The sequence below is a fragment of the Lonchura striata genome, chromosome 2 (assembly GCF_050655825.1).
Source record: "Lonchura striata isolate lonStrDom1 chromosome 2, ASM5065582v1, whole genome shotgun sequence".
NCBI classification, from domain to species: domain Eukaryota; kingdom Metazoa; phylum Chordata; class Aves; order Passeriformes; family Estrildidae; genus Lonchura; species Lonchura striata.
Window position 1 is genome coordinate 147,025,008 of NC_140704.1, and position 26,814 is coordinate 147,051,821.

At 41.1% G+C, this 26,814-nt stretch overlaps 1 long non-coding RNA gene across 3 annotated transcripts in view; it reads left to right on the plus strand.

Annotated features, from left to right (window-relative positions):
* Positions 1-24,699, plus strand: part of LOC146768468 (uncharacterized) — a 52,341-nt gene extending 27,642 nt beyond the window's left edge. For all 3 annotated transcript variants that reach the window (XR_014953085.1, XR_014953086.1, XR_014953084.1), the window contains one exon: positions 411-24,699. This is a non-coding gene — a long non-coding RNA (uncharacterized LOC146768468). The remainder of the gene's footprint in view (positions 1-410) is intronic.
* The last annotated feature ends 2,115 nt before the right edge of the window (positions 24,700-26,814 follow it).

A 26,814-nucleotide genomic window follows, 5' to 3' on the forward strand; every position in this document is an offset into this window, starting at 1 on the left:
CATGGGAGACTGACTTCAGCCAGCCTGACTGAAACCCTCAGTGGGCTCTAGGCACACAGTTCCAGCCCCTTTCAAAATGAGCAGCAGGTTTTGAGTTGATCACAGTCGTTGGTTCTCCATTGTCTTGGAGAGGCAATTTACACCATCTGGAGATCTGTTGTTGCATCCTGCATTATTCACTGGAAAAAAATTACAGTAAAACCCTCAACATTCAAATGACTTACAATATAGATTGACTCACTGAAGCCTCACCTTTGGAAATGAATGTGTTTTACTGCTGCCTTTTACTTTCTGTTTGTGCCCTTCTCTTGTAATCTAGACTTTTTTATTTGAACATCTGGTCCAGGTTTCTTTAATTTTTTCTTCTCATCTGAGTTAGTTTGGCTAATACTGCTGTTGGTTGGTTTCAGACCATTTTTGAAGAGACGCTGAGGAGGAAGGACCTTGAATACAGTTTTCAGACACCTCTGCAGTACCATGGCTTACTAAGATCACCAGGAACATACACCTTCAGTAAGAAGGAAAAGGAGGAACAGAAGTTCAGAGAATGAGAAAATTTTACTTTAAATGAGAGAGGGAGAAAATCTTCACATTACCATGTCTTGTAGGATGCTGGTACTACCCAGGAGGAAGGAGGGTAGTAGAGGAAGAAGAGAGTCAGTGGCACCTCTACCTTTCTTTTCTGAAATATGTGTATGAATGAAACAATTATCTGGGTTGGTGAAGAGTACAAGACTAGGTTACCTGCTTCTCATCCTCCTATCCAACAACAGCACTGTTTCACATAATAGGCTGAAAATTGGCATCACATCAGGGTGGAACACTCTGGGCTTCCCCCTTCAGTGAGGAAACTGAAGGCATTTCTGCCTGTTTACAAACCACTACTCTATCTTGTAGTGTTAAATTCCTCTTGGGAAAGGGGTGAGTCCAGGGTGGCTGGATTTCAAGTACTTGCTCTGGTTTATGTTTTAAGCCTTCCTGGACAACCACAGCATGTTGTTCTCAATGATACTAATTACAAATGAGGTAATGAGTGCTTTCATACAAAACAGCTGTTTCCAGCTCCGTATCTGCACAGCAAATAAGCCTTCACTTTTACATTTTAAATTGTCACTTCTGATGTTAACCTATGTTTAGACCAGCTGTATCCCTTTACACTAATAAAAATAATGTTTCAATGGTTTGAAATTTCACAGGGCAAAAAAGTACAAAAGAACAGTTGATGTTGTCATTTGGTGAGTATTAGTTCCACAAGCAGGCCTTTCCCAAACTCCTAGAGGTCTTTCAGGCCACTGTGGGACTGTTATGAGCTCAGTGTATTTGTTTTCCTGTCCAAAAAAAAGTTGTAGAGCTACACCTACACATACATCTGGGCACACGCATCTCTGAGAAACATCCCTGTTATTTTTAGAGAGAAGAATAATCAATTAGTCAAGTCTTGAAAGGAAAAGTTTTAAAAATAAAAAAAAATAATGATAAAATAAAAAAATTAGTCAGAAATGTCTCTTTGAAATAAAAAAAAAATACAACATTTAATTCTGAAAAATTGACAGAAGCCATTAACTGTTTTCACTGTTCTTTCATTTTCTTTTTTGGCTGAAAATAATTCAACCTAAATTTGTAATTTTTTTGCAGCTGCTGCATTTCTATTTCTTGACTGGAACGAGGCTTTTAACAGCAAGATATTAAAATGTGGCTTCTGGAATGAACAAAACTGTCATAAGCATGTTTGCATCTGACTTTCAGAGAAGATTTCTGCTTTGGCAGATGGAAGTTGTCAAGGTGCAGTGGGGGCTGAGCCCTCCGTGGGGTGTGTGGTGCCTGCAGGGTTCTGGCAGCACGGGGCTCTCCCAGCCAGGGCAGGCAAGGGGGCAGCCCCAGGCACGGGGCATGTCCAAGGCTGGAGCCTGGCTGAGCTCACAGCAGAGCATCCGCCTGCTGCTGGGTCAGAATCAGCCCCATTGAGGGGAACCAGGCTCAGACACACCCCAGGGTGGCTGAGCAGGTCCATGGGGAGTGAATTAACTGCAGATCAAATACCAGTCTTTGTACTGTGAAAAAAGGTCACTAATACTCCATCTCATGAAACAGGAATGTTGCTCTAGTCCTGGTCTAATGAATCATTGACATATTTAAATGTTCTTGAAAGACTCTGATTTAGTTGTTGACCTAAATGGGATTATAGCACTATGCAGCAAGCTTTAATTTCAGTATTGCCTATAGGCAGAAGAGAATCCATGAGATTTAAACAAAGGCTGACCACAATTAGAGGTAGTGTTCAGCAGAAGACTGTACAAGCACACCTGTGATTCACAGTTAAAACTCAGGCAGATAAAATACGACATGACTCTGCTTCTAATTAGTATGAAAAAGATGTGTTCTTGGCAATTTCTCCTTTATGCTCATGTGAGAAAGAAGAGTTAATTTAACTACAGTTAATTTCATGCCCTCTATAATGTACCCAATTATATCATCCTAATTATTTCAAGCCCTCATATGCTTTGGTTGAGTGCCTTTTTTGGAAGAGGATATTAAATAACGATTATCCTCCTCATTAATACAATGCACGATAAAGAGAAAACAAACAAGACATGGATGAAAGGCATAAATATAATTTATATTTTTTATTCACTTTCCCCCTGATCTTTCCACAACAGCAGTAGCATTAGTCATGGAGATATGAGGAGGCTTGGAAATTTTTTGTCTTGCCTTGTCATTTCACTTTTGTCTTTACACTTGGTTAATGTGTAAGGGTGGGGGTATTTTAGAAGCTTTAAGGGCTTTTCTGAGAGCTCAGCTATTATTAACCTATAGCACTAGGCTACAGATGCAGAATTTGAGACTTCAATTAGTTTTAATTCATGCTTGTTTTATTAATTTGGACAATGAAGCATAAAAAGGTGTAAGTCATAGTAAAGAATAAGGTAGGAGGGTAATATCCATTTTTTCTGCATGAAGACTAAAATGAGGCAAAGTTAGTGCTGTCTCATTGTTATGAAGGTAGACAGAACTTGGAGACAGTGTATGAGGCAGTCTTCCCACACTTGTCACCAAGTTAAGATGGCAATCTTCAACTATTGTGATTAAGTAGCATCCCATGGTCTTCCCCATTCTGTGACAGGTGGGAGTGAGGGTGACAAGCACTGTGACCAGAAGAGACACTTTAGTCTGGACTCTGTTGCACCAGTGGTAGAACAGTCCCCAATGAGATCAGATAAAAGGATAATTCTAAAGGATAGCAATCATAGAAACAATGAATCAAAAAAAGGTTTGTATTGGAAGGCATCTTTAGAGATCTGGTTCTTTTCTCTTGCCATGGACAGTGACACCTTCTGCTATAGTAGGTCACGCAAAGGCCCATCCAACCTTCCTGGGATAGGGCATCCACTGCTTCTTTGGGCAACTTTTTCTGGTGTCTGACCACACTCATTGTAAAAAATTTCTTGCTTATATAAAATCTAAATCTTCTCTCTCAGTTTAAAACTGTTGCCCCTTGTACTGTAGGCCTCACTAAAAAGTCTGCCCCTGTCTTTCTTATAAGTTGCCTTTAGGTACTGGAAGGTGCTCTGAGGATTCCCCAGAACCTTCACTTCTCTAGACTGAACCTCAGCCTTATCAGCCTGTCTTTATAGGTGCTCCAGCTCTCTGATCATCTTCATAGTCCTCCCCTGTGCTTGCTCTGGCAGGTCCATGTCCTTCTTGTGTCGGGGCCCCAGAGCTGGATGTGACACTGCAGGTGGAGTCTCACCACAGCAGAGCAGAGGGGCAGAATCACCTCCCTCCATCTGCTGCTCACACTGCTGAAGAAGCAGCCCAGGATAGGGTTTTCTTTCTGGGCTGCCAGTGCATGTTGCTGGCTCACATCCAATTTTTCATCCTCCAATATCCCTGAGTTCTCCTCTTCAGGGCTGAATTTATATAATGAAAAGGTCTGGCTAGGATAAAGTACAATGTCAGCTCATGCCATTTTTACTTATGCAAACTTGAAGTGCAAGAGTGTATATGCTGTACATGAAGCAATCCCTGAGATGATTTCTTCATTTTGTTGTATCAAGATAAGAAGAAATGTAAAAAAAAAAACCCTAATGTCTATGTTTAATTCTCAAATTTCAAGCAACTGGAAAACAGTGTTCTGTTTGGAATGGAAATGTGTAGCTGGCCTTCAGTAGCCTCCTCTTTCCCACCTGTTCTTTATATTCTTTAAGTGGGAAGATGAATTATGATTCAGCTGTTTCATCCTCTTTCAGATTCTTACTCATCAGGGAGTGAAACTGCAAGTCTCATCTAGCATGGGGTTATAAAAATGTGCAGACAGAAATACCCTGAGTCTGTATAAGCTGAGGTTGCTTCTGCCATTTGGCTCATGTAAAGATTCTTTAAATCCTCTTACAGTAAAGGGCTGTAGGGCTGATCAAGATGTGCCTGTCTGTTTTATAACAAGCAGCAAAGAAGCGTTGCTGAGTCACCTTCAGTGTGAGCTCACTCTTTTTTTGAGTCCTGAGAGCAGGTGTCACATGCCTTTTCTGATGCAACTGCTGGTAACTGCTCTGCTGTCACCCATTGTGTCACTTGGCATCATGGGCAGAGTCAGCTGATGATGTGAAGGAGAGAGGGTCACCATCTGATACTAAAGTGCAAACAAATTCAGACAAACATTACTTCATCGAGGAGAAAGGGGGGATGGGCATAGCACAAATAAAAAGTGGAGAGCATGCAGAAAACAAGGAGAGAAAGGGAAATGTCTGCTGCAGGAACATTACTCTGGGCAGAGTTTTCAGCAGGTTTTGCATCAGCCAAACACGTTCTGTGCAGCTAAGCAAAGGCAGAGACAAAAATAGAGTAACCTACCAGGTGTATAATTGTACAAGCCCTTCTTGGATGAAATGCACCTGAAAAGCATCCTGGAGCTGGGCTCAGACCCAAATTAGGCTATGATTCCATGTGCAGATATTCAGCATGATTCACAAGCTCCAGCCACTTTTCAGCAGATCAATGCATTTCTCCTTTGCTGGCTCAAAATTCTGGCAATCAATATAGTCTGGGTAAACCCGGTGGATCAGTATCCACATAAATGCATCTATCCCAGCGTTTTCAGGTATATATGCATTCAAACCATTTGGAAAATATGTAGATTACCCCCTCTTTTATTTTGTCTGTCCTTCGTTAAATGTAGTCTAAATGCTTATGGAGAGCAGGTCCTTTTCTAGTTCACTGACATCAGTGGGAGAATTGCCCTGGTCATGAATAGTAAATTACTGACAAAGCACCAAAAAATTTGGGCCAAAGTGAACACTGTGTGATTTTATGAGTTTCTTCTTTCTGCAAAGTTATTCAATCAGGGACCACATCTTTTGTTACGTCAGTATTTGGTAGCAATGTTCCCTTTTACCTAGAGGCATTTGCTGAAGAGGAGTTAAAATAAAAAGGCTTTGTCTCATAAAAAAGATGACTGTGTGTGCACATGTAGAGACCAGTGGTTCAAGCTCTGGACTTCTGTGGGACCCATCTCAATTTGCTTTGTCATCAGAGACCATTTTCAGTAGCCTGGTAAAGTCCAGTGACCACCTTGTCTGTCCAGTGTTGTACCATAAGGTGAACACTGCAGCTCAGGCTGCAGCTTACAGGGAGATTATGTGCTTAGGGTGGGGTTCAAAGCAGGTTGTAGGCTAAGCAGGGCTACAGTGTGTAGCTGAGATAACAAGGAGAGAGAGAACTGCAGGGCCTGGGTGGGCAGGGGCAAGATGCATATCTCCAGGGTCCTCATTCCCAAAATGAAGCTGGGACACTACCCCAAAGGTAAATGCTTGCATTCATTTTTTTGAGACCCTAACAAGTCCTGGGAGTTTCCTCTGAAATAGTGGCCAAATTCTTATTGTTACTCCACAACCTTCTTTACTCCTTTACTCGACCACACTTTGAAAAGTAGTCGGTGGCTGAAACACTCACCCAGGATGTAAATGGTCCAGGTTCAAAGTGCCTCCTCTGCCTGGGGAAATCCTGTTCAGTATCCTCACTTATCAAGCTGGGTTTAGGCTATCCTCCAGAGCTCCTACTGAAGCTGTGCAGCTGTAGCATAGGACTCAATAATTTCTGGGACAAAAGAGAACACTAGAAAGACTGACTATAATCTCCTTGGAATGGGGAGATTTGGTTATTTGTCACTGTCAGTTTAATAGATTTTCCTTGACACAGTCACTGGATATAGCACACACACTCTGCTGATGGGGCCAGATAGTAGCTTAGGTAGAGCCTGACTTTTTTGGCTGTCCTTGGAGAAAAAACAAAGCAGACAGTGAACACTTGCTAGGCTGCACACTTATTCATATAATTATCTGCATTACATTTTAACCTCAATTTTCTGCTGTGAAAATTAGCTTGCTGAGTCTGAAGAGGAGAAAACTCTTCAACCTCTTCTAAAGGCTGTCTCAAACCAGCAGTTCTTCATATAAATATTTTTTGCACATGCCTAATTTGCAAAGTACTTCATAGCTATTTTTTCTTAGATAAGAGATTTTGAAGACCAAAAACGGTTGTGGGATTCCTATGCCTAGCCTAGACAAATAGATCCTCTATCTTCTCTGCAAAAGCAGGTGTTCCATCACTGCCAAACACCAGAATGTTTATGATCTACCAGTTTTATGCTTCCCTATTCATTTTTTGCTTCTTCTCAAACTGGCTGTTTGCCTTGAGGCCAGCACACCAAGTCAGGCCAGAACCATAAGGCAGTGCAGATTGCCATGCTATCTGCTGTCTGTCCTTCAGACAGCTCAAGGGATGTTTATCTCCTTCCTCTGCCTGTGTTCATCTTAGTAGGGGTACCAACTCCATCAATCTGCTCCTGAAAAATGGTTTAAAATGCCAGCAGTTGTCAAAAAATGTGGGAATAATATAAACACTTTGTGAAGATACGGCTGGTTTACTGTTACCTGCAGAGATTCCCTGCCTGTATTGCTGTACTTTGAATTATTCTGAATATCACTGCAGAACTTCTTTTAGCAGCTCTCCTGTTATTCTTGCTCACATCTGTTCACTGTAGTAATGGATATTTTTTGGCTGTAAGCAGTTATGCAGCATGACACTTGGCGAATGGATGTCTCTGTGTGCAATAGCTACTGTTTTTTGAAGACTCATTTGGCTCTTGTCCCCTCTGGGTGAAACAAACATATAAATATATTGCTATAAACCTCTTGTCAGACTTCTACTGCAACTACTACCTTTTTGACTGACATTGCTTTTGCTTGAGCTCTCCTCTGAACTGAACTCTTTTGGGGAAATCTAAAGGATTTGATTTTAAGCTTCAAATTTATTGTGTGTATGTTTGCTGAGTGACAAGTTGTGCTTCTGCTACCTAGTCAATGGCATATCTGTTCTTTGTAAGAAACATGCTGTTTATGTGATATAATTATTTCCACTAACCGCTCAGAACCCAACTGATCACTCTCACAGCCATAAATGAATCTGTTTGACAACCTGTTCTCTGCACAGTAGGTTGTCTTCCACCCGCCAGCTAATTTATCATTGCATCTGCCTGGCTCTGCCAAGGAATATGTTCTAGTGCATTTATTCTTGTCTCTAAAAGCTTGTGTCTCTAAAAGCTTATCTTGGGTGGAGACATTCATAGAACAAAAAGTTTATGGTGTATATTTCTGTCTTTGTGAAACTCTTGTTTGCAGTGACTCAAAGAGATCTCCTCCTTTAGTTGTTTTCATTCTCTTTTACAGTTGATACTTCCCAATGATTGCAGAGACCCCCAGCAGCCTGGCTGGTTGGCCCAGGCTAGATGAGAATGTTTCTCAGTGTTGGTGAGAAGTGCTTAATTGATATTAACATGGATGGAGATGATCTGCTCTGCCATAGGACAGACGTCATTTGGCGCCCTCTCCTTCCTTCTAATGCTATAGTGCTCGTGCAACCTGAAAGGACCATCTGTAGATCTCTGAGATTAGTGCAGGCCTGTTTATTATTTGGCTTTTCTGTTCAAGCTATTTGGCTCTATCAGTCTGGATCTGCTGGGCTAATTGCCTTGATATATAAATGTCCAGGTTGCCTAGATATCCCAGCAAACAGCAGATTTTTTAGTTCACATTTATTCCTAATTCAAAGTAAATCTAAGAACCTGCTGAACTGAGAAGCCACCAAAATGGGAAAACCATCAAGCCTGATCAAGCCTGGATCAAGCTCTTCTGCCATGCTGCTAAACAGCATTTTCATCGTCTGAACTCTTCATTATAGTTTGCATTTTTTTTCTTCAGGGTTCAGGTTCAACACCTTTTCCATGTCTCCCTCTACCAGTTAAAGCCGAAGCTCTGCCTTTGAATTACACAAAGGCAGCAAAGTTCATAGATGCTGGAAAAAGGTCAAAATAGTAGGTGTGACCTGCAAGTTGAGGCTATCTTTTAGATCCCCTGTAAAATATGTGTCTTTACTCTTCAGTAGAAGAACCTCCTGTGTTTTAGCCTTATCTTGTCATATGCAGAGGAGGATTAACACTACCAGAAGGAAAATGGAAGATGTCACTCACAAGAATGGACAGGGCAGTAACTTATCAATAAGAGTATCATCCTTTCACCTGACTCCAACACAGAGACGTGTCTTGTTTCTATTAATATTTCATAGAACCAGCTGGTACTACTAGATCCAACCAGTCCCAATGAACTTCATTTTAGCCTTTTTATTAGCTTATAAATGTGATAGGGTTGATGGATACCATTTAATGGAACACTTTCCACCCTGCTCCTCCCTCCCTTCCCACCCTGAAAAATCTGACATTCATAAATGGAGGAGGTCAGTAATTTGCATCCAGCTGAGTGGCTGTCTGGCTTTAATGAGATGATTTGTAATCATAAGCACTGCACTGCAGTGGTGTCTGGTACAGGGGAAGAGGAACACGTATGCATACTCCAGCTGAGATGAGGGAAAGGTGATGGGAGGGAGAGAAAGCACATGGATCAGAAAAAGGAAGCAAGGCTGGAATGACATCAGGAGCTCCATTAAATGTAATACAATAATGCTGGCCTGGTTAGCATAAGAAGAGCCAGAAGCTGACTGATGCAAGCCAGTGAAACTCCTGTTACTTAAGGCAGGCAGGCAGCTTGCAGGATTGCACTTACCCAGAGCTCTTTAGAGTAGCTGAAAATAATGGGTTTGTTTTTGCCAGCTGTAAGCCGTCAGTGCCCTTAATGCACAGCTCTGTCCTTCCCCTCCCACTCCTTATATAACAAAAAAAAAATCTTCCAGACCAGGAAGAAAATTCAGGAGCTAAAGTGGTAATATGTTGTGGAGATGTCATGTTCTACAGAGCTGTATTTTCAGCATGTTTTCCTAAACAAATGGATCGTATTCTGTCTTTGTGTGTGTTCTTCCTCAATCTGATGCATTTTTAACCCACTTTTTTCATTTCAGTCTACTACACAAAGCAGTAGCAAATTCCTGCAAGTCTTAGGCAGGCAGGTAGGAGAGAGATGGAGACTATGAATCCATTCACTGGGGGAAAGACTCAGAAGAGAATCCTCTGGGAGAGAGAAATTTTTAATTCCCTGGCTTTGATAAAAGCTTCGCTTGGCATCTGTTTCAGACCAGACAGCCACGAATCCACTACAGGCAAATCCATAGGAAGCCAGGCTGACCTGGCTTTCCTGCACATACAACTACTTTCTCTGGCTGGCTGTGAGAATTTTACACCTCTCAAAGACTATCTTTCCCTTGTCTCCAGGGTTTCTCTCCTCTGTAGTAGCAATTCTCTGAGATTGTCACACAATACTTTTTCATTAGGCAACCCAGCTGTGGAGGACTAGATTCCTTTAACCATGTCTCCAGCTGTCTGGAGTTATTCTGCTGCAGGCCAGCTGGACCAGTGTAGTTTTTCTTACAGCTGCAATGGAGTAGCTTGGATCAGCTTTAAGATTGTTATTTTAAAATTCATTAACTACTTTATGTTATTAAAAAAAAAAAAAAAAAGAAAAGGCAGCAACTGTGCAAATTGATCAATTTGGCCACAGTCTGTATCCAAGGAGAAGACACTGACTTAAGGCAGGGGGCTGCTGGTTTGGCCTTGACACAGCCTCACAGTGTCTCCCCATGCAGGGTAATGTTCAGCTCACAGCCCTTTTTGAGAGGTGGAATCTCCAGGACACCCTGTAGTCACATCATATCAGGAGACTTTCAGCCCTTATTAATCTCATCTTTCTCAGTCACCACCTTGCAACCCCTTCCTCACATGCCCCTGGAGCATGAAGATCTGTCCTTCCAGGCAACAAAAAGCTTTTCTTTCCCTCTCTCCTGAGCCCCTTCTGTAAAACATACATGCTTCAAGTGCTTCCTTCTCTGCAGATGTTTGTAACTCTGCAACATTGTCCTTCCCCCTCTTCCCTGGGGAGACATTTACCCCCATGTCAAGTACAGTGGTTTAAGTTACAGGGATGTGTGGGTGGCCTTCAGAAATCATGCCAATAAGATATATCTCAACCAGATTTTCAGTTCTGAATGAAAAAGAAGAAGCAACACAACTCTCCCCAGCATGCATAAAACAATAATTGACCTTTCTTTGAGACAGAAGGTGTCTGCAGTGACCTCAGGGAAAAAACTTCCTCTAGGCAAGATGGACCTCAGTAGATGATTCCTTTTGAGAAGAGCCTCTGTCCTGGAAGCAGGTCTCCCAACTTCTCTGCACTTTCCAGGCTCTCTGACTCCATCAGCAGGTCTGTGAGCTGGCAGTATCTCCCACAGCTTTTTCACAGGTACACCAACTTCTTTGCCAGGTCCTAACAAAGTACCAGTCTACTTTGCTACGTAAGTAATGCATCATCTGTCAGAGAGGAATTAGTTGTGTATAGTCTTAATGTTAAGAACATAAATAAACTGTAGATTGAAAAAAGGGGTCATGAGGAGGGAAATTCATTTTTACTGTCCCTCTAATATACCATGTCTCCTCTTTGTCTAGGGAGTATCCCACAGATGATCACCTCTCAGCCAGCAGTGCACTTTAGTGCCATCGTTCAAGCTAAGAAAAACCTTGAAACATTCACTGGGGCTGTTTTATTATTTTCCCAATCATGTTTCCTTGACTTGACTTGTCCTGTCCCTTTGATCAATAGCAGACATCAACCAGCATGAGACATGTTTTGGATTGATTTAGAGTGCTTGTTAGTACCAACTCCTAAATCACTTTGCTGAGCTTCCTCTTTTTGATGTTGTTGGCAATGGATAAGGTCTTAGGCTGAGATTTTCAAAGGACACAACAACTAAAGAATCCAGAATACTTAAAGCTCTCCAGCCCCTGTTGAAAAACACAGGTAAAGAGTACAAGAAATTTACTTGCTTTCAATTATAAGATTTTCAAGCACTTTAAGGTGCACATAACTGCTTTATGGAGTTTTCAGAGGTGCCTTTCAGAAATTGTGTGCTTAGGCATATTTGGAAATCCTATTAGAAGTCATTCAGCATCTTTATTTGCCTAAATTCCTTTAAAGCCTGACTCAGCATACTGTGATACTCTTCTGTGTGTGTGAGCAACAGCATAAAGAGAAGGCTCTCAGTGAATGACTGATGCTGTATGAATGTGTGGAATACAAGACAAATCCCAAATGCAAGGGCTCATATGTTACAGTCATATAACCCAGCCACTTGTTTCTTCAGCAGTTGTCACAGCAAAGCTGTCATTTCCTAGTTCAAGAGTGTTTTATCGCATCCTTATCCTTGGTACACACTCCAGCAGGAGGAAGGATTCACAAAGCAAGTGGGAGTGTGATCAGAAACTTCATCAAACTGAGCAATGAAAATGCTCCCAGCAGTGGCCTCTGTCTGTTTGGGTATGTGGAATGTATAGCTGGAGTTCCTCACATAATTTAGGTTACATTTCCATTTTTCAATAAAAATCCACAGTCTGGATTCAGTTTGCATAAATAGGAGCTTCAAAACCAAAACCTAAATCATCTCATTCCATTCTTACCAACTTCCAGCTGAAGGATATTTATGATCATGAATTGTAATGGTGGAAAGTATTGAGTGATTCAATGGGAGCAAGAGTGAGAGACAGACAGACACATAGACCATTTCCGAGGAGATATATCCTGTTTCCTATCAGCTTTCTTATTAAAACTATCCCAGTGTATACATTCTCTGCTCAAGCATGAAGTGCTCATTACAAGTCTCTACATGAATAATGTACACTTAAAATGATTCCCTGTGCCATAAATATTGACCTTGGTTAATAAATTGACCATGGGTTTCTCTCTCTGGTCCTCTGAGCACTACTGACTCAGGGTCTGGACTCTTCCCATGCTGTTTCTTTCCTTTTACTCCTGTAATTTTACAAGAAGATACCATACTGATAGTATAATGATGACACAAGATTGGACTGGAGTATACAGCAACTCCTCTACCCAGCCCAGTTCTGGCTTAGTGTCCCCTGTGATTCAATTGGAAAGTGTGGAAAAAAAATATTCCCTTTCTAATTTAATCTACAATTTCTCTGCTGGTGCTTGCTGCAGTCATTGTCCATTTTTGCTTTAACATATAGTTAACATTATTACAGTAAAATGCATCTATCAGTCACTTTGTGAGACTTGTTCTTGAAAAGAGTTTCAAAAACCAGTGTATGGAACAAATTTGCTGCTCAAACTGCAGCAGATCCAAGACATTCCTTATATTTAAAGCTTCCCAGCCTTGTGCTTGATAAATCTGTACTGTCTGTACTGAGCATGTGGAAGAAAAGCTGAATGATTGTAAACTGTTGCCTGTCAGAGTTCAGGTTTATAATGTCAACTTCAGCCAAGACTCCAGAGCTGTGTCTCTGCAAGCCCTCCTTCTGCAGCTTTTAGGCTGGGCATGCAGGAAAAATTACTCTTATACACCACCATACTTTATACATCTAGAATGAGTTTTCCATAGAGCTTTGCCTGGGCTTCATACATTAAATGAAAATTGCAAGCAAAGATAAAATGTGCTGAATATCCTGTCTGTGGTATTCAGGTACCAGAGAGAAATTAGGAAAGGCTTTGACAGCAACACTATGAAAATATTTCATTAGAGTGTTTTATCCTCTAAGGTCTGACAGAATTTTCCTCTTTTGGACATCCTGCAAATATGTGTTACTAAAATTGCTGTGGTTGTTCCTATAGTTCCCAACTTTTCCCCTAGTGACAGAGTTATAGCCGCTCCATGTGGGAGCTGAGAAAACTTGTCTCTTCTTTCGCTCTCAGCCTTTGCAATTCTTAGTCCAATGGCTCCTTGTTTTGAGAGGGAGAGATATGGAGGATGCTGTCCAACAAGCAATATCTATTTATGGAGACTGTGAATACACAATGAGTTAGGAGACGGTGACCAAAATTGTTTGACGGTGCAGCATTGTTTGTGGGTCCTTGAGGACCAATAAAAATAATAGAACTGCAACTGTAAATAGCTTATTACAAACATCCAATTTCTATGCTTGGAATTCAGGACTCTGTCCAGACCATAAAATTAATCCTCATTGCCTGCTGAACCTTGGAAGCTGGGCTCCTCTGCCAAAGGTCACTCAGTTCTCAGTGGTGGCATCAGCACTGATTTGTTTCGGCTCTGAGCATAAACATTTGCTCTGCTTGCTTACAGGCAGGAATTGCATGAAGATCATTGGAAAACTGGGTGAAGTCCCTCAGCCCCTTCATAGCTAAGGATTTCACCTCAAGGGAAGGCACATGAAATTACCTAGGTACTAAAATTGACATATTCTCTTATGGGTAATACAAGGAGAATGCCAAAAAGGTTTTGCCTTGGACTAATACTTGAAATTATTGGTGAAGGAATGATGAGTATTCATAATCATAGTTAATGTTAGATGTGGAAAATATACTTTATGTTCAATGCTGGTTTTAATTTTTACTATGCCAAAAATGACAATGTCTGTAATGCATTTCCAAGTATTTAAGATTTTCAGTTATTATGTATTAATTGAGAATATTTAGAAATGCCTAAAGGGGCCAAGCTGTGTTGCAGGTTTCTTTGAATAGATTTCACTGAAGTAACATGCACAGATAAAAATTCAGTTTTTACATCACCATTTTAATTTTATTTTCAAATGTGTTCCTTTCTCTTTAGAATGAATCATACAGCCTGTAAACGACTTTAATATTTCTGGGGGTGGTACCCTGATCCACAAGAGAAATGAACCAGTAACCCCCTCTTACCCCTCTGTTATAGATCATTATGTAATTGCATACTCAAACTTTTAATTTAAAGTTGTACTGGAAGCGTGTTTAGCAGTTTTGTGGACCTTTTCTGATCTTTCAAATTAGAATACAACATAGTCCCTAAGGGAATAAAATGGATGTGGATACACCCTCCTGAATTAAAGACCTGTGTCACTACCACTTCAGTCTATTGATAAGACTGAAAAGATGCAGAATCTCAGGGCTGAGCTACAATTGAGCTACCATGCTCTGCTGTTACAGCAAAGAAGATGATTCTTATCCTATACCCCCATCCCCTCACTTAAAGCACAAAACCAGCCAAAGACTCACTTAAAATTCAGTGATGGCCACGAGGTTTTCGGAGATGAAACTGAAGGTATGGACATGCCTCCTGGCCTGTTAGTGGGATGCTCTAACACAAGTCCACTCACCAAATGGCACTGTGTCCCAATGGGCTGGTATTGGTACAATTGTCACTGGTCAAAAAAGGTAGAAATCCACCCGGGTCTGTTGTGCATCTGTTGGCAGGCTGCCTCAGGGCTGGTGACTACCAGTAAGAGTTTGGCAGTGGCACAAAATGTACATGGAAGTTTTCATGTTCCACTTAACCTACACCATCAACAACACCAAATGGGAGATAGGTGAAAAACTCAAATATATTCTCATTAGTTACTTATATGAACTGCAGTTTTGCACCAGGAATCAGTGACTGCTGTTGTCTGACAGACACTTGTTTGGTCATTTCTTGTTGTCCCTGTACAAGGGACCAGGTGCTGCCCATCCTAGTTGGTAAAATCCCAGCCAGGCTGTAAGTGTGAACATCTGCTCGTGTGAGTGGACAGACCTCTTCTGACACCCCTAGGCTCCAAGCCAGCAAACAGGGCTGCCCATTAAGGCCTCCTTTTGTAACTGGAACCTGAAACATCCATCTGAGCTGGTTCTTGTGGGAAGTACTTCCCACTCTGCTGGGCTGTGAGTGAGAAGGCAGAGCTGGGCTCTGCTCCTGCCAAGCTGGGCATGGAGAAAAGTCCTTTCCCTCATCCTCACACTTCTCCCTCCTTCTCTCGTGGTGTGTGAGCAGAGGAAAGCCTGTCTCATCCTGCTTGTATGTGCACTGCCCTGCAAAAGATGGTCTTGATCACTTCTGTGGTTTGTAGACTTTATTCTAGGACACAGAAACAATGGGAGTTTTATTACCCTGAATGTAATACCCTGAATATCTTTTCTGTTTGAATGCTCCCTCAGCGTGGTGTTCTGACTCCAGGCTTGCCGAAAGAGGCTTGCATTGTAATTGAAAGATTGCTAATATTGCTAATGCTGTTCTGAGCATAATTCCACATCAAAACTCTGCTTGGCTTTTGGGGCCTTTTAAACATCCAAGTTATATCCCACTTCAATTCAGCTTCTGAGCCTCCTCTCCACAGTGGATCAAACCAAAGGCCTGAATCCATCTATACTCTGAATGAAGCTCCAGACTGTATAGCTTCAAGTCATCTTCCTCTGTATGAAATTGCATGCTGTACTGCTTTGTGGAGCAAAAGTCCTTGGTCAAGTGCTTTTGTGCTCTATTATGTAGAACTGCAATAAAACCAACTTTTCCAGTTCGTTTAAAATCCATGTTTATTATAGCCCCAAAAATTCATACCCTGGAGATAAAGCTGGTAAGCCTTGCTTCCCAAAAGAAGTTTATCCCAAGCAGAGCTGAGAAAGACTTTCACACCAACCAAAATATTGTTGTCACCAGAGAATTCCATCTCAGTCTACAATGAGGGTACCACCTTGCTTTTTCCATTTTCAGAGACAGCCTGTAGGTCTCAAAGTCAAGTTAAAATCATTCTGCCCACCTCTTGCAATTCAAAAAAAAAAAAGAAAGAAAGAAAAAAAAAACCCAAAAAACCACAACCCTGCTAATTACCACAGTGAGGAAGTGATTTTCATAAAAGCTCAGTTCCTATTTTGGCACAGAGCTAATTGGTTAGAAGTCCTAAGAACTGTGCATACTAATTACTGGTCTCTTTCAAAATATGTCACAGTGGGAGCTGCTAGTTTGTGAACAATTGTGAAAATCTCCCCTCACATTAACAATATTAGCAAGAAGTTTTGCATCTGGTGTTTAACTCTGGTGACGGTCAGAATATGGCCATTTATTGTCAAAATCAGAGGTTTCTCAGTGTAAAAACTCTCTCATTTGACTGAGATGTAGTACAGTCTTTGGAGGTTGTAGTGGGCTGACCCTGTCTAGATGCCAGGCACCCACCAAAGCCTATCACTCCCCTCTGCAACTGGACAGGAGAGAGAAAATGTAACAGAGTTCAAGGGTTAAGATGAGAGATCACTAACTAAATACCATCACAGGCAAGCCAGGCTCAAATTGGAGATATTAATTGAATTTATTACTAGCAAAATCAAAGCAGGATAATGAGAAGTAAAACAAGGCCTTAAAAACACCTTTCCCCCATCCCTCCTTCCTTCCCACCCTGACCTCCTACTCCAGCAGCAGAGGGAGATGGGAATGGGGTTTACAGTCACTTCATCACAGGTTGTTCCTGCTGGTGCTTAGAGAGAAGAGTCCTTCCCCTGCTCCAGCGTGGGGCTCCTCCCATGTGAGACAGTTCTCCACATGCTTCTGCAATGTGGGTCACTCTTCCATGGGGTGCAGTCCTGCAGGAATAGGCTGCTCCACTGTGGGCCCCCACAAGGTCACAAGTCCTACCAGGAAACCTGCTCCAGCATGGGCTCCTCTCTCCATTTGTCTGCAGGTCCCTGCCTTGGACACCCCATGGGATCACAGCTTCCTCTCAGGCATTCGCCTGCTCTGGTGTGGGTCTCCTCCATGGGCTGCAGGTGGATCCCTGCATCCCCATGGATCTCCATGGTCTCAGGGGCACAGCTGCCTCACCATGGTCTTCACCCTGGGCTGCAGGAGAATCTCAACTCTGCTGCCTGGAGCACCTCCTGCCCCTGCTCTCTCCATTGACCCGGGTGTCTGCAGGGCTGTTCTTGTCACATGTTCTCACCCCAGTGTTCTCTGGCTGCAATTACATTTGCACAATACCTTTGTTCTTATGTGTGTGTGACAGAGGTGTTTCCATCATTTTGAACTGGCCCAGTGGCACATCTGTCTTGGATTGGCCAGACATGGGGAAGCTTCTGGCAGTTTCTCACAAAAGCCAGCCCTGTAGCCCTCCACTACCAAAACCAGGCCACACAAACCCAATTTGCCATTTCACATCACTGCTCTAGGATACTGTAGGATACCTACTCACACTAGGATACTGTCTGTTTCTTTCTTCTCTGTTTTCTCAACCCATTTTCTTTTTAACATGGGGAAAATTTTTCTTGGCATTCCATCTACTCTTGATCAGACAGGAAGTGTTGACTGTGTTACACTTTCACTGCATTAAATCTGTCAAGCTAATATGAGAACACAAATTTGCTGGTAAACACACCTAGGGCACACAGAAAGCAGCTTTACCAAGCTACAAGCATGTAAATTCTAATGAGTCTTTTGACTATGCATACTGTGTGTGTCCTCTCCATCTCATAAACCAAGAATGAGATCTGCCTTTTCCACAAGGAAACTGGCAGTGCATTTGTGGGAGCAAGAGGTTGTTTCCAAAAAGTGTTATAAAAAGTAGTTTATCTGAGCTGTGGTCAATGTGTCATCCCTCTCTCACTTTTTGAGCCATTTTTTTGAGAATGATGAATTGTAGTCATCACTGCATTCAATTAATTTTTCCTCAGCTGGTTCTTCTAGTGTGTTTGTACTAAGTGTCCTCTAACAGCTGATAAATCATCCCTGAGTGGCTGCAGATGCAGCAGCAGTGACATACACTGGGCTGACGACAGGAATGTGCCACACCATGTCTCTTGTCCCCTTTTCCCGGAAAGAATTTTGTGACCTTTGTTGGCATTTGCAAGAAGCCATTTTATGCTGATGTTCCACGGCTCTATTGATCTCTGTGTAATATTAATCTTAAACAAACAGGCCATATAATTTATGTAAACTCCATAGGTAATTAAATTCCTTCCAGCAAAGGTCAGGGCAGAATATTTAAAATTTCATTTGAATAGAAATTACAGTTAGAAATGAAGGGAAAAAAATAAGAGGGAAAGGAAGAAATTTGGAGTTTGTCATATCAATTATTACAGTGTAACTAAGAAGTCTCAAGTTACATCTCAAGGGCTCATCTGCACACACAGTTTGGAAATATTTGCCTAGATAGATTTATAAATATCTGTAAGAGGTGTTCAAATAGTTATAATGGATGGTGTATGAAAACATCACCTTTTTTTCAAAGAGAACTGAAACTCTCCTTAAATGAACAAAGCACATGTTTGTAACTGACCATAAATGTAGTATCCATTCTTCCTTCACCATGATCTCAAGACCATGGAGAGTATTATTTTTCTGTTTACCTTCCGATTTCAAAAATCTTGAAGCTTTTCTTCTACCCGAATAATATATGTTCATTGGGCTAGTCCAGATGCTCATATTTAATGCCCAGCTTCTGAGAAAAGACATTGAACAAAAATTACTTAATGACAAAATTTCATGCTTTGAATATTGTCTTTTTTCGCTTGATATGTCCCAAACTATCAGAACATTGTTCCATGTTTGGGAAAGGCTTGCATAATTTCTACGACTTATCTGGTGAAATATTCTCTCTCTGGATAGGACAGAGGTCTGTCACAAGGCTGAGAGAGGACCTAGGCTGGCATGGAGACATTCAGCTGGTGAAAACCTGGGAGAAATCCAGTCTGTGGAGAAGATTTCAGCAAGTGTCACAGTCACTCTATTCCAGCTGAGAAGAGTCTACATTCACAGAGAAGTCTGGGGTATAACACTCTCAGCTACAGAATAGCATAAGGGGTAGAGGCAGGATTTTCAGAGTAACTCTTCATTGTATTTTTTGCCCCACTGAATGGCCTGTAAATGCTGCTCTGAAGTGGGGGAGCAGCTGATCATGACTGAGAAATGTAATCCTGGTCTCAGTGCCATGCACTGCCACGCCCCAATAATTTGCAGAAATCATTGTGTAAAAGTAAAAGCACTTGTACCCATTCAGCAAGTGATAACCACTAGGTATTCAGAAGCAAAAAGAACCTGCAGCTGCATCTTAAATGCTGGCTGCCCACTGCTCTGAGGCAGCTGCAGCATCTGCTGCAGGTCTTGCTGCTGCAGGTCTTGCTGCAGTCCTACTCCCATCACAGTAGCATCTGTCTCACCAGCTTTGCAGCAGCATGTTCCACCTTGCAGCTGGCTGCCTCTGCTCAGTCAGAGGCCCATCTGCCTCCACACTGCCTGTCTCTGTTACTGATATGATTGAAATCACATCTGCTCCTCACTGTGGCTGGAATGTCATACACTCTTGTGCTTTCTGCTGCTCTTACTGCCATAATGTCCAGGCATCTGACTCGGGTTTTGACACAGTTGCTTGTAACCTCTGCAGGACTTGAGGACACAAGTGTAGCTGGGTTGATGTGAACTAAAGATTCATCTAAACCCATGTTTCTCTTCACTGGCCATTTCCATGCACTAAGGGGGAAGATGTAGGCTCTCTACTATAAATAGATGTGGGAAGATTGATGCTGATCTTTCCTTCCTCCTGCAGTTGGTGCAGCAGCTATAGAGTTAGCTGGGATTTGGGAGAACTAGGTTCAGTTTCTGCTTCACAACCAATTTGTTCCATTACTTAGGTGTAAATTTATTGTGGAGTTTTACACTTCATGCCACCAGTGCCCATTTTCCAGTGGCTGATTTTCACTATGAAAGGAAACCTAAGTGTCTTTGTCTTAAAGTTCCCCATGGAATGGATGAGGAAAGTTACAAGAACCTCAGGAATTTTCTCAAAAGCTGTGGCACTGAGAAAAGACTTACCCACAGGAAATGGAAATGACATGGACGCTTTCTTTCATGCAAGGTAAAACCTTCCCCTGGAGGGATGTGCCTGTTTCTTTTCAGAATGAAAGAGGACTCAGTCCTTCTTTCTCAAAAAACAGCTGACATGCAAGTCCTCATTTCCCCTCTGGATGCAATGGCAGCTCTGAAAAAAAAGTAACAGAAGGATGAGATTTCAGTGAGTTTTGGCTGTCAGTTTGAAATCATGCCTTCCCATCCCCCCTCCACCAGAAGATTGCCTCAAAATTAATAAAGAGGTAGGTGTATCTACATCTACAAGTTCTGCATAAAGTGCTTAAAAAATCAGCAGGTGACAGGGGAAAGGGATGGCCCACCCTTAGGGAGTGAAGAAGAAATCTGAGCTGTGATGATGATCTGAGCCATCTGCTATGGCTCCCACAAGTAGTAATGGTGATAGTTATGTAAAACAATAGCTTCAGGTTAAAGAATAAAGACAAGAGAGAGAGAAAGGTAAAGAACTAACCTTGTAGCTTTGCTCTGAAGGACCATTGTTACAGGACAGGGAAGAGCATTAGCTGGTGAAGTCCCATTGCTGGTTATTCAATGGTTTCCCCAGTAAATCTCTGCCATGCAGTAAAACTCACCTTGTTACTCACAGAAATATAGAAACAAATTGAACTTTCTCATTTTCTTGTAAATAATCATGTTTCCAGGCCAAAAGCTTGGCTCCTCACACATGCCCCCCCACACTGATGTATGCTGGCACACCCAATATTCTTTATTGCAAGCTTCAACCCAAAAGTCATATAGTCACATTGGCATGCTCTGCTAGAGTAAAAAGGCACCCTGTCTGAGCCAAGTCCCGAGGAGAGGCTGGGCTCCTCAGCTCAAACACAGCTCTTGCAAATATATTGATTTATGTTCAGGCTTATGGATTTGTGACTCCTAATGTGTCATTCAGCTTATACAAATCTATACAGGTCTGTCCTAGAATATTTGTAAGAATTCTCTGGCTCATTATAGTATACCTCAGCCTATCATAGTATGTCTCCTTCCTACTCCTTCTCTCTCCTCTTTATAGTTCTAGCCACAACTCCCTGTAGATGTTTTATTATGGTGCACGTTTATTACGGTGCACACCCAGTGCAGTGGATGCTGTGGGAAGTTGTGAGGGTGCAGTCTGACAATGATGAGTCAGGCAGCCCCACACTTGCTGAGCTCAAGACACTCCACTATCCTCCTAGAAGGCAGCAGGCTCTGTCTGGGTGCTTACATTGCAATAACTGTGTAACATTTGCAGAATCAGGAGTCCAATCTGCCATCAAAATGATCACACAAACAGCTGGTCTCATGCCTGTCTGGTCAGACTAGACCAAACCTCTAAACCTTCCGAGGTTTTTGCCCATCACTAATAATTAATGTTTGACTTTGATAAAGCTGACATTTGGTTCATAAAGGCAGACTAATAAGCTCCAAGAAGGCTCAGAAATCCTATCAAGTAATGTGTTGCATTACAAATCTTAAAAATTACTCTAAAAATTAACATAATCTACTGCTGGGCACGTTAGTATATTAATGTGATTGGAAGCGTGACCTCTTTCTGTTAACTTTCCAAGTGACCCCAGTAAATCTGTGGCATTTCTACTTATGTTAGAGATAACTATTTTTTACTGTAAAAATATAAGATACAGAGAATATAGATACAAAAAATACTGTATTTTCAGGGCTTTAAAAATTTCTGTTACAGGCTTTTGTCTTACATGAACGTTTTTTGTATTTTGATGAGTAGCCAAAAGTTTACATGTTTTATGCAACTGGTTTTGTCTGGGCTTTTTTCTTTGGCTTTCCATTTTTGAAGCAGATGTTATCTTTATGGTTAAAGAGGTTTGGGCCTCCCTCTGTGACATTTAAAGGGACCCAGAGCTTACTAATTTTAATTTTGGTGGCTGCAGCTAGCAAGTAGTGGGAGTTACTGACCTTGTGATGACATGCATAGAAGGACGAAGTGTAATGGGGACTTTGTCACATCTCTCTTGTCTTTGTTGGACAGTAGCTGTAATGTGCATCTATGTCTCTTAGATGTGTAATTTCCCTCCCCTGCCTTATGGATGGATCATCTGTGTGACATGGATGATGCAGCAGAGGACAACATACTTAGTCACTTATACAAGGGGAAGAAAACAAGGAAGAGGAAGTAAATAAGATGAAATGAAAAGTAGGAAGCAATGTGTTTTCTGATATCTTCTTGTTCCTTCAGCCTGACTCAGGGTGAAGGTTTTACTTGCAATTCTTAGTCTGTTGGGAGCACAGAGCTAAAGCCAGATACAATATTAATGATAAACATTATCCCTCACAAATTGCTAAATATTTTTCCAGCTTTTGATGTTCCCTCTTTAATACACTGTTGTTTCTTCCTGTTCTTTATCTACTCCTTGCCTTCTGTGAGAATGGGAGCCCATCTTTCTTTGAATTACTGGTCTTCATCAGCATATGGTCATTGTTGCCCTCTTCACCAAATATCCTGGGTGTCTCAGTATGCCTTAAACATATCAAAGCAAATTTTCCTCATTCACCATCTTCTGAAATGGCTGTTGAGTACTGTACAACTTGTCACAGCTCATTCTGATCCAACAACAATTAACATACCAAGAAACATGGCATGCAGACCCTAGAGAGTATGTGTGAAATCTGAAAAAAATATGGACTAAGGGGTAGAGCAAGTAAAGGGAGTAATGAAAAATGGTAAATTTGCAACAGAATGGAGTTATTAAGCTTCTTGTGAATATAAATTGAATTCACTAGGTGATATTGGGTTCAAATAATTGGAGAGAATTTTTAAAATGTTTACAATCTCATCACACACACAGACACACGCACAAACATTTTGGCAGGAGAAAGTCTGTTCAGCCTTAACTGCATTTTTCCTGATGCACATTTTTCCCAGATGAGCTACTGGGGAAAAAAGATAAATTTCTTCCTGCAGGTCTAGGCTAGTCGAGCTGCAGGGAGTTGAAGGTGTGCATCTCCTTTTAACATCTTGGATGTTCCCCAAATGTGCCGGGCTGACTTAGTGGCCATCTGTCTGAATTGGCTGTGTTGTCCCTGGCTCAAATGACCACCCAGCCTGAACTCTGCAAGGGGGGCTGCCTGCCTGCGGTCGGTTTCTTCCCCAAATAGCTCTCAAGTGTGGCTTGGTGTGTGCTTTAAGTAAAATTATGCTACTGTTCAGTTCTCTGCTTGATTAAAATGTATCTTTCAGCATTTAAGGGTGGGCAGTAGCTTCCTGGGATTAGAAAGGGAAGTGAACTGGCTGGAAAGCAGCAAGGAAAGAAGTTGTTTACGAGTAGTGTGAGGGCAGAGTAGCATGTGTTGCTGAAATCTGGGGCTTGGCTGCATTACTCAACTCCAGTTACAGATCTGCTAAATGTGTTCTGAGTCCCGTTTTCTTTCTTAATAGTACACACAAGGACGCTTTTACCAGAAGAGTGATTCATCTGCTGTGGTATCCCAGCTAAATTTCAGGAGAGCAGGCTCCCTTGGGCTGACAGTATATGATTTGCCTCAGGACAAATGCCCTCTCAGCCTGTCAAGTTGGCTGAACACAGGCTTCTGAAGAATTGGACTTTTTCAACATGTAAGATTTCACTCAGCACAACAATTTTTATTCCCATAATAAACGTTTTGAACAGCTTTGGAAATCCTTTCATGGCTGTGGCAGGAGAGGCACCACCATCCACAGGAAGTACAAGTATTATAAACTCACAAATACAATCACTGCTTAACAGGTGTGTGTGAAACATGAGTGAGCCCACTGAGGTGCCTCTTCACTGATTTACAGAAACTGAAAACTTGGTTGTTTTGAACCAAGACAAGGTTTTGAAGGCATGAATGTTGCAGTGGCTGTCAACTTAATGAACAAGAATTGTTCTCATCTCTGTTTCTGTTTCAAAAAGAAACAAGTTGATAAAAGAAACCTATTGTAAGTCTTTCAATGACCAATTTTTAAAGCAGTCAAAACATTGGCTTCCTGAGGAAGCCAATAGCTGATTTTAAAAGTTGGTGGGTTTTTTTGTTTGTTTGTTTTCCTTCTAATAGATATATGTGCATGCTTAGGATATGAAAATAAAGTATTTTCAACCTCCAGAGTCATTGGACTGGACTGTGACATTCTCTTACAAATAGAGGCCAAGATTTCGAAGGTTTGGCCCAGGCTTTGATACAGACTTGTTTTCTGCCAGTAGCAATTAATGCAATTCTTTTTTCTCTGTCAGATGAGTCGGATAACATTCTCAGTTGCACCAGAATCTAATCAATTTTTCTAAAACATCTAAAGATCCTTGTATGGGAAACAGTATCTGATTCAGATACTGAATCTATAGTTTTCTGAAATTCTCTGTCTGTACACCTTTCTGGCTCAATATATTTGCATCTTACCAGAAATGAAAGGAAGAGAAGAGAAGAGCAGGGAAGAGAAGAGAAGAGAAGAGAAGAGAAGAGAAGAGAAGAGAAGAGAAGAGAAGAGAAGAGAAGAGAAGAGAAGAGAAGAGAAGAGAAGAGAAAAAAGAAAAGAAAAGAAAAGAAAAGAAAAGAAAAGAAAAGAAAAGAAAAGAAAAGAAAAGAAAAGAAAAGAAAAGAAAAGAAAAGAAAAGAAAAGAAAAGAAAAGAAAAGAAGACAGAGTTTGAACTTTAACTAGCTTTCCTTCTGTCTTGTTTGATCCTCACTAGTGCTGTGCCACACCTTCTGGCTTTTCTCCTTTTTTTTAACTCCTGGATATTAAGAAAATGCCCAGCTTATTTTAATGGTCATCGAATGAGAAAATGAAATATCACCTTTTTGATGTAAATTAGTTATTTTCTTATGCTGAAGAAGCAGCTTTTTTGATGGTAGTGGCTTTTGTTGTATTTATGTTCCTCCACTGATCTCATCAGGGTGCCAGATGAACCATCCTTATAGGGCCTGAACCAGCTGGGTCCAATATTAATGAGGAAAGGGACCTGCTAATTGTAGCAAGTGGTTCAGAGACCAGTGCTTCAAAGCCAATTCAGCCAGACCAGACTGAGCCTCCCTGTGCACTGTTTTTCACATGATCTTTTATTAATCTTTTGAAGAAAAATTATATATAGAGACACAGAATTTTCAATGAAGAAGTTATTCTTGCCATTAAGGAGGAGCACTGTGAGCTGCCATCTTCCTCTTGTGAGAGAAGACTAAATCATTAACCAGGGTTATCCTATCAAATGATGGTTTATTTTATTTTCCAGCAATAACGTGAATTGAATCTAGACCAGATCATGGGACATTTTCAATTCTTTGCTGTGAGCCAGTTTCCTTCAGCTTGGACTTGGTGGTTTTTACTCTCTAAGAGAAATATTTCTCTGCTAAAAGTCTGTTTTGCTGCAAGTTGCAGGGCTTAAGTTGACATTCTGGTGGATATTGCAGTGAACTTCTTGGTCTCTTAGGCTTGCTATTCGATACTTCTCATTTTGCTTCTTTTATTCTGAGAAATATATGATGGTCATGTGAACTTTTAAACTTTTGCTCAGGCACAGTATAGAAACTCATGGTTTTCAGATGTGCAAGCCTTTTCTCCTCTCTAATGTCTGGTAGAGCACTCACTAGCTACTGGTTTTGAGGGAAAGATCTTTGGCACCAGGTGGGTCCCAGGAAAGAATTTTGGCATAGTCTTTTTGTTGTAAGCTAGAAAGTAATTCTCTAGGAGCTGTTGTCAGCAATGCATGTTGCAGCCCACCAAAGGGAGGTTTCTGTGAAGAAGGTCTCTGTCATCCTGGGACTCTCCTTTATCAGTTCCAGCTATGAAGACAGCAGGATGCTCATTGCTGCTAGTCACTGTGGGGGTATGAAAAAGGGAATATCTTCCGAGCAATTTCCAGTCTTTGCTCAAAAGTCGACCAAGTATTTTCTTCACAGACATTATTTCACAGAGAAGGAAGCAATGGATCAAATATTTCTAAGAGTAGGATGCAAGTGTTCTTAAAATATTCTTGAATCTTTTTCAAATTAATCAGTAATTTGGTTTACTCTCTGGGGTTTATAAAATAATAAGATCGGAAAGGAAATAATAATTTCAAAAGCTGCTTATTTTGTATGTGTTTTATTTAAGCATGTATGTAAATTTAGTTATCCTTTTCACTAATGAAAACATTATGTGAAGGATGTTGTGATCTCAGAAGAGATTGTAAGATACCATTAGAAGTTATTTGGTCAGTTACATTTTCTGAGGTTTCTTAAAATCCACAACTATGATTAACCTCAGTAAGAGTACTTTCCATCTGTAGTAGTGCTCACTTTAGTCTTTTTATAGTTTAGGTTTACTGACTGTGTCAAGTCACTGGCAATTTTCTTTGCATAGAGTGCACACTAAATGTTAGTTAAGAATAAAAAAACTTCAATGATTGTATAGATTTGTTAGGAACTTATTGTTGTGAGCTAATAATATCCTAGTTCACAATTGTCATTTTTATCTCTGTCATCACTTGCCCTCTGGAGTTTATATCTGTGTTTTATAAGTCAGTGTTCAGGATCTTTATTTTTATGTAGCCTTTTGCCCATTCTAACCAGGATTATTTGTATACAAATAAAGGTTGTTTCACATTATGTACCCACTTCCACTCATCTTTGGACAGGAAGACTTAGAACATTATCAACATTACATTTCACATCTAATCATCTGCTAGTTGAAACTGGCAGATGAAAATATTTGGTTCCATTATGTCATCCCATTCTTGCTTCATTGGTCAACATGTCATTTATAGCTGTGGTAAAAT